Source organism: Hyposmocoma kahamanoa, unplaced genomic scaffold, assembly GCF_003589595.1.
Source record: "Hyposmocoma kahamanoa isolate Upper Pololo Valley unplaced genomic scaffold, ASM358959v1 182, whole genome shotgun sequence".
NCBI lineage: Eukaryota > Metazoa > Arthropoda > Insecta > Lepidoptera > Cosmopterigidae > Hyposmocoma > Hyposmocoma kahamanoa.
This window is the reverse complement of record NW_020653713.1, coordinates 5,874,024-5,886,524: the sequence shown is the minus strand read 5'-3', so window position 1 is coordinate 5,886,524 and position 12,501 is coordinate 5,874,024. Positions and strand designations below refer to the sequence as shown.

At 36.6% G+C, this 12,501-nt stretch overlaps 1 non-coding gene across 1 annotated transcript; it reads right to left on the bottom strand.

Annotated features, from left to right (window-relative positions):
- Positions 1-1,077: 1,077 nt before the first annotated feature.
- On the bottom strand, positions 1,078-1,159 carry Trnas-aga. Its single transcript has one exon. It is a non-coding gene; the product is annotated as a tRNA-Ser (tRNA).
- Between the last annotated feature and the right edge of the window lie 11,342 nt (positions 1,160-12,501).

Sequence of the window (12,501 nt, the reverse complement as noted above, 5' to 3'; positions counted from 1 at the left end):
CTTTAATTACAATTTTAAATAAGGTGTCGTATGTAAACATACTGCTTTTTGTGACGTTACGTTTGACTTATATTACGGGGTCGTATTATTCAATTATTTATTATGACACCAAAAACAATCTTTAGGAGATTAACAGTAAGTTTCGAAATAAAAAACATTTATTGTTTAACTGAAAAAGAAACACAATCACTGTTCGAGTTCTTAGGTTTTCGCGATTGTTGCACATAGGAAATGAAACTATTTTTCCGGATTTAAATCGCGTATATTTGTTTTTTCGAACAAACCGACGTTTCGGGCCCTTTACAGGTAATATTAGACATAACTGGTTGAAGACTGTACCACCTCAGTCAACCGTGACCATGGGACCTGTAAAGGGCCCGAAACGTCGGTATGTTTGAAAAAACAAATATACGCGATTTAAATCCGGAAAAATAGTTTCATTTCCTACAATCACTGTTCTTAGTTGTAATTTAAATCTAAATTGTAAACATGAGATCACATTAATTGTTATTAATTAAAAGTTAAGTCCAATAGCAAAAACAACCTTTGGGTATTTTTTGGCACTAGTACTAAGATAACAAAATTATATATAGAAAAAAAGTGTAAATTATGCATTGACTTACAATTATATGGACGTCGGGTCCTCGCTAAAAAGTGTCCGAACTTATAGGGCGTTAAAATCGTATACAGAGCGTCATTCACGCTTTAGTCTTCGTTTGTTCGACTGACGGCGAAGCAAGCAAAATTAGACAGTACTGCGATAACATTACAATTTAAATTCAACGATTTAGCTTTTTCATATTCCTTTACATGTCACTACGTTTAAATAGGTTGACTTGGGACATTTTTTTCGTGGTTTGTGTATTAGACCCGTCGTCCATTTATTTGTAAGTCAATGAAATTATGTATATTATACATACTTTACACTTTTTTCTTTACACTTTGTGACTTTAATGTGTTCCTGTGTCAAGAGTCTTCCATAAATATTTATGACTCACGAGCTTTGCCTTCCTTTGAGCTAACTCTCATTTAGAAGAAAAACATACTAATTAAAATACTTGCAAAAAAAAACTTCTTCGCAGTCGGTAGGATTCGAACCTACGCTCCCAGAGGGAATCTGATTTCTAGTCAGACGCCTTAACCGCTCGGCCACGACTGCTGTGCATGAGCAACATCGATTTACAATATCACTTTCGAATATAGACTCATTGCCGGACGCCATTAGCCAATCACAAGTTAATGTAGCGCACAGACCACATGTAGCGATTGAACTTGGAAGAGAAAAAAACCGAGTAAATTTGTTTTGGTCATGCTGTAATATTTTTAATAACTTGCTACAGATGTTTAGTTGAGGTCATTTAGTTGTTATAATAAGTAGTCTATTGCGTAATACCTTTATAATTATCCTGTATATAACTGTCGAACTGGTAAAATTTTGACTGAGTTAAAGTAACAACATGGCCTGCCGTTGTAGTATCGTTTTTTAAAATAAGAAATAATATCCGTACTTTTGAAAATAAAGTGGCGAAATTTATCAAGCGACACTTTTGCCGAAACTGACAAAATAATTTAAAAATGGCTAAAATAAAAATAAAATAATGTTTTTTATATCAAATAAAATTTTGGTACTTATATAAAGCCACGTAAATTTTTGTTTTAAATATACTTTAGAACGAAAGAATGAAAACATATTATTTGTCTACGACAAATGTTACCACAAAATAAAAAAAATAAACGAAACGAAACAAAACAACAGAAAAACAAAACATAATCATACAAATTCGAACAACAAATAAAAAAAATTAAAACATAAAGCATACCCATACAGACAGTAGGTATCTGTAGAACAAAGCGTTCCCAAAAAGTAATTTCCCAAAAATTTTGTCAATGTTCCAAAAATTAATACATAAATATATTTTGATTTTTGACACTTTATTGTATCACGGTTCATTGATACGGAGCAGCATACAGCAAGAAAGAGATGGAAAATAGCTTTCTAATAGAAAATAGAATATGTGTTTTATCAAGAAAATGTATCCTGATTGTATTTTCCAAAATATGGAACAGTGAAAAGTTACTATTATACGATTTTTTACTACTGAACCTCCTAAAGCCCCGCATCCCCGCATACATCAAAATGTACGCCGTGTATGTAATTCGGAACCAAACAATATTACTCCTATGATCGCTTAAACACCCGATGTACAAAATATATAAAAAAAATAATTATTAGACAACGTCTTAAATATATGCTGCTCGGATCCCAAAGTACGTAACTAAAACCATAACACAACTGTGTAATGGAAATCGGAAACAACGACAATATCACAAACACCCAGACTCGAGACAATTAGAAAAGATAGTTTTTCTACATTGACTATTGAGCCGGACCTCAAAGATGGCGACACCATGAAAACCGGTCAGGTGTCGACCGCAGAGGTCGTCAAAATATTATGTTAAAGTTTCAAAGTTTTAATTAACTAAAAATACATAATACTGCACGTGATGGTACTACGTTTTCCAAATAGCTTCACTGTGTGAACTAATACTCGTAAATGACAGCGAAGATAAACTCGGCAGGGGATTACGGAAAAAGTTTCCGTAAGTTAGCGAGCGATTCAGCGAGAAATGCCTTCACATTCATTTGTGATTTATTTGTGTTTTGCTCACTTCTTGAGTTACACTTTCGCACTAGTTGGTCCAGTACGGGTCGAGTTTGCGAGCAGCTTGTGTTATTTTACTATGAGGAAGTTGTTGTAAGCAGTGGTAGATCAGTGGGAGAATGGTTGCTTCGCAATTAAGTGGTTAACGTATCAAATTCCTGTTTTACACTTTCATGCTAGTTGAACAAATATGAGTCGAGTTTGCGAGCAACTTTGAGACATTTTACCATGACGCCGTTGTTTTTTATTAAAATGTCACAAACTGTACAGCAGCGAGCAGTGGTAGCCTTGTGGTAGAGCGGTTGCTTTGCATTTGAGAGGTTAACAATTCGAATTCCTGTGTTTTACACTTTCATGCTAGCTAGTCAAATATGGGTCGAGTTTGCGAGCAGTTTTGTAACATTTTACCATCAGGTCCTTGCTTTGTACTAAATTGTTACAAGCTGCTGTATGTGAGCAGTGGTTGAAAGGTTACTTTTCAATTGAGAGGTAAATTGTTCAAACCCCTGTGTTTTGTTCACTTCTGTAATGACATTTTCAGATTAATTGGTCAATTATACCCATACTTTTGGGTTTGCGAGCAGCTTTATGACATTTTGCTGTAAGGTCGTTGCCCTATAGTAAAACGTCATAACCTGGTGTAGGTAAGCAGTGGTGGCCTAGTGGTAGAAGTGCTATTTTTCTATTGAAGTGCGATGGAATTGCATGATTTGATTCCACCTTCCCCTTATCATCATCGGGGGACTAGACGTGGGCTGGGATTCCACCCACCCCTATGTTGTGGACATTCCCAGGGTTCGCACAGAGCGTTTCGCTTCCACATTTATGTAGAGAGCGGTCAGGGAGTGGAATTCTCTGCCTGCGGATTTGTTCCCCATACGCTATAACTTGGACATTTTAAATGCAAGAGTGAATAGGCATTATTTAGGTGCGCATGCTACATCGTTGACCTCATCGTCACTTCACAGGGAAGATGGAGGTTAATAGCGCACTTATTTTTACATATATAAAAAAAAGGTTCACAGCGTGGTGGATTTTGCCTCTCTTTACTGAAGACTCGTGTTTAGAAGTATTAATTCTTTGTAATTTTTTGATATAGGTAAGTAAAAACAAACATATACTTCCAAAACGTTTCCTATGAGTGATTCAGTGAAGTATAATTATTAATTAATTAATCTTGTTATTAATGTCATTATATAATTAAGTCTGTTCAGCTGTATAAGCAAGACTACAAGTATTACAGTTGACAAATATTTGCATTGAACTACACGTCGTACCTACAAAAGACGCTATTTAATATACAATGCCTACCTACTAATTTGATAGGTCAATTTTTACCATATATTCCTACTTATACGTACAATAACTAGGTGCTGGCCCCTTTAATTACAGGTTTCCTTAAAAAACCGCAGCACTTGTCAATAAGTAAGACCTGTGGATAAAACCGTCAGAATTTTGTTAGAAAAACAATAGCCAGTGATGTTAGTTGATGAAGACAAGGTGAATTTTAAAAAAGGACAGTAGTAGTAGCTTACTGCAAGTATGCAGTGGGCAGTTTTAAATTAAATATACTAAAAAAATTTTTGAAACTCCTAAGTATATGTACAAAAACAGACAAGTAAACATATGTCACAAGTATGTCCGTATTCGTTCCCACGCGTTGCTAAATTGATTATAACTACGTTAGCTCAAAGCAGGATCAGCGAAACCCTGTACACACCATCTATCATGAGCCGACAATGGCGCGGATCATAAATTGTAGTCGATCGAGGTGCAACCTGCGATCAACTGTACGTGTTGTGTACACACATCATTTTGAAACAGTAAGTTTTCTTTGGAATTAAAATTAAAAAATACAGGGTTTTTTGTTAAATACTAACAACCTCCTAGGACTATATTACTAACATCATAAACAACAACTTATGTTCCATGACTTTTTACAAAAGATAATAATGAATCCCTCAATAGCCATTAGATGTGGGATTCAATAAAAATTTGAATAATTGTCATCTAAATTTATTGTTTTATTTTGATTTACAAAACAAATTTAGTGTTGAGAAACCCTTTACATTTAAATCGGGAAAAAAATCTATAAAAAGATCGTATATCAAATAGACGTCCAGTCAACAACACGTCAACCTTTTATTTCAATAACTCCTCCAGTGCAACGGAACAAGATCCATCAATGTGTAGCTTGATGTGCTGTCATCTGTACAATATGAGTTTTGACATATTTACCTATTCTAGGTTTAACAATTTATTTGATAGATCAAAATTGTATACTATGTATTGTGTGTTGTACATACATATGTACAATTTGTAACTGTACTTCATCATTTCATCCTATTATGAGCTTACTTTTTCTTTATATACGTAGTTTTAAAGTTCATTTACTGTTTTTTCTTAGTCTGTTGTAGTATTATAGATGCACAGAGAAGGTAAAAATGCTTGGCTAGAATAAGCTTGGACTGGCGATCGTTTACTGACATCATAGAGTTACGAAAAGACTTCTAAAATGAACTACGAATCATTCTACAATTGTATTTACATATTTTTATTGACAGTTGTTTACAATTCGCACCCTATATAAACGAGTAAATATTTTGATTGAAAACTCATATTACAAAATTGAAGACTACGTGTTAGATAAAGATGTATGGAAAGACGACACGACTTTAGATACCACAAAAATTTGATTGAAAATGTACATAGGTGCACTATAAGTTTTCCGAACTGGCAACTTACATAAACAATATTTATAAAGTAATTACAACATTTGGAAATGGAACTCTTTGGCTGTAGAATACAGTTTGTTTCATCTGATTGTCACTTGCTTTTACATTGTGGCGTCATTTTAGCAATTGGTTGTCTACTTCACCATGGGTTTAACTCGTGAAAATTTTCGTTGTATGATTTTCTACGAGTTTAAGTGTATTTAACAGCTCAGCGGAGCTTCGCTCGGCTTCAAACTGCTTTTGGCGATGAAGCACCATGCAAGACGACTATTTATAGCTGGTTTTTGAATTCTGCATTCAAAGGCGGTCGTGTCGAATCTCAGTGACGAATTTCTTGATGGTCGCCTGTCCTCTGCTGTGAACAACAAAAACATCGATGCTGTGCGCCGTATGATCAAAACAGACAGGCATGTGCCATACCATGAGATTTGGGCATCTTTAGGCATAGGCATGAGTTAAATACAATCAATACTACGCAGACATTTGGGTGTGAAAAAGCTGTGCTCTCGGTGGATCCCACACAATTTGACTGAGGCTCAAAAAACGAATCGCGCCACTTGTTGCAATACCATGATTACTAGATTCAATGAAGGGGCGTCAAATTTGGTGTGGGTCATAGTAACAGATGACGAAACATGGATTTATATTTACGATTCCAAAACAAAGAAGCAATCGAGCGTATGGGTCTTTCGAGATGAGCCGAAACCAACTAAAGTGGCGCGCGTGCAAAGTGCCTCTAAGCGGATGATTGCTTCTTTTTTTTAATAAAACTGGACACGTGGCTACTGTTGTTTTGGAGAATCGTTGTACCGTAAATAGTGTTTGGTACACGACCATTTGTTTGCCGGAAGTTATTGACAAACTCCGTAAAAATAACCGTAAACGCCGTATCATCTTGCACCACGATAATGCCAGTTCTCCAAGGCCAGACAGACAAATGAATTTTTGAAGGTGAACAACGTTGACCTTATGAGCCATCCCGCGTACAGTCCCGACCTGGCACCTTGTGACTTATATTTATTTCCAAAAATTAAGAACCAGTTACGTTGTCAACGATTTTCATCACCTGAAGAGGCTATCGAAGAGTATAAAAAATATGTTTCAGAGATTGTCACGGAGGAGTGTCATTAATGTTTTCAAAATTGATTCATTCGTATGAAAAAGTGCATTAAGGCTAACGGAGAATATTTTGAGAAACAATAAATTAATTTCTGACCATTTATAGTATTTTTTTCTTATTCATTCCGGAAACTTATAGCACGCCCCATGTATTTCATAGCATTTAAGTTTATTTGAATCGAGTAATCCCTAGAGTTTCTTGCTCGTTCTTCTCAGGGAAGTCAGCGTAGTGAATGAGCAGTAGCTTAAATGTGACGTTTTCAACTGTAAAATTTATTCTAGCTATGGAGTAAATGATTTAGGTGTAACAAGGCCACATCTGAAAAATGACAAATTTTCAGGAGAGAGATTTCAAAATTCTACGAACGTAATTAGTCGATAACATTCGTGTTTAAAGAAGACAATTGTAAAATTTCACGTATATTCATAATTTGTTTCATTTAGCTTTTTTAACGTATGATTACATGAAGCTATCATAATTTATTCCACCTTTGAACTTGTCACACCACGAACTAAGCTTACCGAGGCAACTAAACTAACCCAACGATCCCGCTAGCTATGTAAAATATGTTGCCGGCCTGCCGCCCTTCACCGCCGCAGTTACTCATTATTATTTACTAAGTATTTTCTTAGGTCAGCTTTGCATGCAATTACGTGAGCTAAGTTAGCTAGCTTCGTTCGCGGTGTGGCCTGCGCTTCATTTGACGATCCCTTTCTCTTGACTCCTTCCAACGACGTGCTAAGGGAACATTTCCTAAATTTCTAACTTTTGTCTTTTCTTCCCTATCCCATCGTTCATTTTCTTATTACGTTATGTTATTATTTTCCTGCATTGCAAAGAATGTAAGTCAATATTGTTATTCATTTGTTATGTATTTATCGAGTTCTTAGGTTTTTGCAATTGTTTTCTTTTTCATATCAAGGATCGGGAAATTTACAGAGCTTTATGGACCTGCAAAGGCCCTTGAAAGGCGATCAAACCCGAAACAAAAGAGTGTTTACACACGGCGAGTTTAGTAGCGATGCAAACGCAAGACTGCATCGATACAAACGCGCGCTTGCATCGCGTTTGCATAGCTGTTTAAAATCGTGCGCGTATGTAAAGGTAGACGATTAGCGACTGCATCGCGTTTGTATCGTTGCTAAAAAGCGCCGTGTGCAACCGCCCTAAAAGATGGCGACACCATAAACACCGGTGTGACGGTGTGGCCTTCTTACACTGCCATCTCACCGCTTTGTATCGCCTCTCTCCTCTTGTATCTTATAATTTTTTTTTATTTTACTGCCCTGCTCGACCGCCACAACAGTCAGAGCTGTTAATAAGCTAATCATGTGTAACAATTTATAAGTCTACAGCCTTAATGTATCTATTTCTGTAATTCAGTTTCTCGGCCCATTTAAGGGTAAGTGCCTTAATAATAAAGTGTAGGGAGTGTTTTATACTGTTATACCTATTTTTTTACATTTACCTTTATATTGTTACAGCCTTTCTTTAAACTTTACTTCTTTAATAAATTTTGTGGACCGGAAGTTTCCCATTTCATTGCTGTGAACCTGTTCACGGCTAGTTAGGGTTACAACCTTTTCACCGGTTTGTGAGTCACTCGACTAGGAGATTCTTAATTTCAACGACATATTTGATTACCTACATATTTTTTAGTGTTATTATCACTGGAGAAGTTGGAAGGCCTATATTCAGAGACTATTAAAATATGTCTGGTGGTCGTGAGCTAAAGTACAGCCAGATCCAAACTTCCCACATCCATTGCGACAAAGGACTAGCAATATAAGCTATGTTCAAAGTCTGCCCATTGGTGCGCCTGTAAAATGGATACTCGGATAAATCCACTAAACGTCTACTACCGCTACTGCATTTTACACTTTACTGGGTTTAGAATTTTTCATAATGCTCTGCTACAGTGATATCTTTTCTAAAGTAAAAAGTTAAGGTTGATTTGTATTTAACTAGAGGCTGGTGCAGAATCACGTAATTGGCAATGGACTAATGAATGTAAACACAATTATTTCAGTTTTTTTTAACGCACACACTCAACATAACCCCGCACTAGGAAAAACCCTATATCGCGGGTGCCATGGACACACACCTAGACAAGCACATATTACACCCAAACTCACGAGATAAATATATGTAGGCCATACAAATATTTATCCCGGCCCGGGAATCGAACCTGGGACCTCTGCGTGGCAGTCCGGCATGGTAACTCATCGGCCACGGAGGCAGTTAATTTAAAATATTGTAATTAATCAAAAAGAAAAAACAAAAATTAAACCCGCTGTATACATCACCGCTTCCTCCTTCGATTCTACCTGTCAGACAATATACACTGAGCCACACACGTAACATCGCCAGAAGCTGTTACATGGGATCATTCACTGACTCATGCTGCAACATCACGCCATTCACACTCACACAAACACAAATGTTTTACTATTGATATTTTTGGATATAATTAAAACTATAACGCTCACGAGGAGCAACGCACCGATATAGTCAGATTGCCACTATATTTTATGAAGGCGTTCAGCCTGAACAACTGCTCTTCCATAACGACATTACAATGTGATGATACATCACTGTTAAATAAACTTATTCGTAAATTAGTAGTTCACCATTCAAATCTTACTAAAGATGAAAAGAGTTATGTTCTTTGAAGAAAAGGTAATTAATCATCGAAGAAATGTTTTTTAAATCACTTTTGACTACGGCACCACCTTACTGGACTGTTCCGCCAAAAGAAGCTTTACGTGAAAATAATGATTCATTGAAATCTAACTTCTATTTAAACATAGTTCTCACTCAGCAACTACAATAACAAACCGGTATCCTTAAAAGAATTCATAAAAATTCCGTTCAATAGTCGCGTTATACATTCGCATTATAAGCAGCCCTCAAGAGACACATAGGACGACATGCAGTTACAATATTTTTCACATTAAGTGCTCTGCGAGTAATAGAAACACGAGTTATTAACTCCGTGCCGGAGGCGTTATCTTTACGATTGTTCGATCCGATAGAGGTTTGCTGGCCGCCTCGAGCATCAAAGTCGATATGTTGTAGACTAAAAATTGCAGCAACTCTACCTCCATGTCCTTTTGAAGAAAAAACGAAAGGGTTATATTATTAACATGATAAATTATTTACGTTTGTTCGTTGTGTTTTTTTTTAATAAAAACACATAGAAAATTAAAAACAAACCACATGAAGAGTCCAGGGAAAGAATGATCCAAGTCAATGGAGGACAATTTGAGTAAAAAAGAATTTTTAATTTAGAGAACTTTTAAATGTTGGTGAAAAGGACACGCACAAATACTATCTGAAATAAAGTCAATGCTAACATAAATGTAGCGCTATATAATCCATTTTAATTAAAAACGTTTACAAATAATTTTTAACTATTCTATCATTTAGTAGCAAGCATTTTTATAACTAAAGGTAAAAGTTGATTTTTAAGGACATTGAACATTATTAGCCTTTTTCTGATTTAGGCAAAGTACATTCAGCGTTTACCGACCTGGATGACGTTATTTGAAGTGACTTTGATTATTCTTTCCCTGGACTCTTCACATTTAAAATGTCTCTATTTCATAGATAAGCAAATTAAACGGCGCAGTATCACGTCGAGGGCAAATATTTCAAAATAAAAACTTAAAATGATATATAGTCAAGTAGTTCTTATCGTAAGCGGTATCGAATGGAATTTAAATTACATAAAATTACGAAATACATAGAAATATAGTTTCATATCCAACTTGTATTAACCGCGAAAACCTCGATTTATTATAATCTTTTCACGAAAATAATATTATTTGTTTTGACGTAAATTACATTTCATAAAGTTTTTAACCGACTTCAAAAAAAGGAGGAGGTTCTCAAATCGACTGTGTTTTTTTTGTATGTTCGTTACGCGATAACTCCGGTATTCATGATTCTTTTTTGTTGGAAAATGGTACCTCCATAGTGGGTCCATTTAATTTTGAAGAAAATCATCCACCCCTAAGCTGATCACGCATTCATTTTTATAAATAGCGCTTAAAGTTTACTTAAGGAGCAATTATTTTAATGGTTGGTTTTGCTATTCTCCAATTCAAGGCGTTTTTCTCTCAATATACTTTGAGTAGTGAGAACCGATTTTTATTATCTCCTGGGTCAAGTCCTGTATAGTGGCGAACTAGCGGATATTTCAATAAAAATTGGGAAATAGATGTAATTCCACGTACTGTTGAGGTCGGTTTTTTTAGTACTCTGTACTGAGATTATATTTATTGTTTCTCAATATCTATTACACTTCCCTTTTTGTAAATTTGTGTTTTATATTGTGAATTTTTCTATTGGCTCCATTCAACTTTCGTCACGTAGTTTTACTGTAACAATATTCAACATGCATTGTCATTGTGTTGTATATCTGCTATTACCTTTACACTGTACCAAAGTATTATTATCAGAAATGTCTGTAAAGTGCTTACGAGATATTGGCTCGCAAAACGACACTCTCGTAAAATTTAACACGTTAAATTTTTTACAACAATTTCATGAGCTCTGTAATCTCATATTGGGCTTTTCATGTCTTCATTTTTTACAAGCGGTTCTATGGTGATATATTCATGGAAGTATTTTTGGTAATAAACCGTGTCGACACATGAAAGCGAATCATACGGCGGGACATTAAAAGTGATTACACACGGCGATTTTTAGCAACGATACAAACGCGCGTCTGTGTAACGCGTGATTGCATCGCGACACTAGCGCTTGTTACATCGATGCAAACGCGCGATTGTATCGATGTAAACGCGCGTCAGCATCGATACCGTCATCGTTTATGTTAAATAATTAAAAACGTGCACCGCGACTGCATCGCTGTTTAAGTTGCGCGTGTATATTTAAGGTAGAAGATACAGTAACAGTAAAGCTCCTTGTGAAAGGGTTCATCCCGGGAAGTATTGCCACCTTAATGCGTTCCGGCTTTGAAGGGTAAAAGTGCTGGTGAAATTACAGGCACATGGGGCTTGTCAACTTGTCTCTAGGCGCAGCGCCCCTTAGATCTTTGCGATTTAAAGCTACATATAAGTGTATTTCAAGTGCCGTGGACAGGCGTGTTGCTTATCACCAGACGCATGACTTGTTCTTTTTTTATGATACTAAGTGACGGGACGGACAAGATGCGGGCCTGGTGGTAAGCGACACGCCTGTTTATAACAGTTACAGTGCCATTTAGAGCTTTAAATTACAAAAGTTTGTGAGGTACTGGCACTGCGCCTGTTACCCTGAGACATAAGTTAACAAGTTCCATGTGCTTTACCCTTCAAAACCGGACGCAGTAATGCCCACATTGTGGCTTGACGGCAGAAATAGGTAAGGTGGCAGTATTTCCCAAGACGATCTTTTTCACAAGGAGCTCTTGCTACAATTTTTTTTTACGTAAAGAAGACGGCAAACGAGCAGACGAGCCACTTGATACGAGGTGGTCATCGTCGCCCATGGACATTTGCAACATCAGATGAGCTGCCTATGCGTTGCCTTTGAGAGCCCAAGCGTTTTTTGAAGAACCCCATGTCAAAACGCAAAGAAAATACTTCAGGAGGAAGATCATTCCACATCTTGCAGGTTCGAGGAAGGAACAAACGAGATGCCCCGTGGTCTTACAATGGCAGGCACCGGTACCACCAGACCAGACGGCACCAGACGGTAGCACCAGTTCGAAACGTTCCTCAGAGTACTCCCCATTATAAAGAAGGTAGAACACACACAGAGAGCCAACGGCTCTCCGTAGGCTAAGGGGCTCCATACCTTGTACGTTCCGTCACCTGGTATAACAACCTTAACCTTTGACAAGACTTCTACAACATATGGTTCCTTAGGAGGGAAGATGTACATATCTTCAGAGCGATGGGACCATCACTAGCCCGAAATCTTGGTCAGGGAAGGTAATACTATTTCTTCTTCTCAGCTGGAGCAATGAACTTGC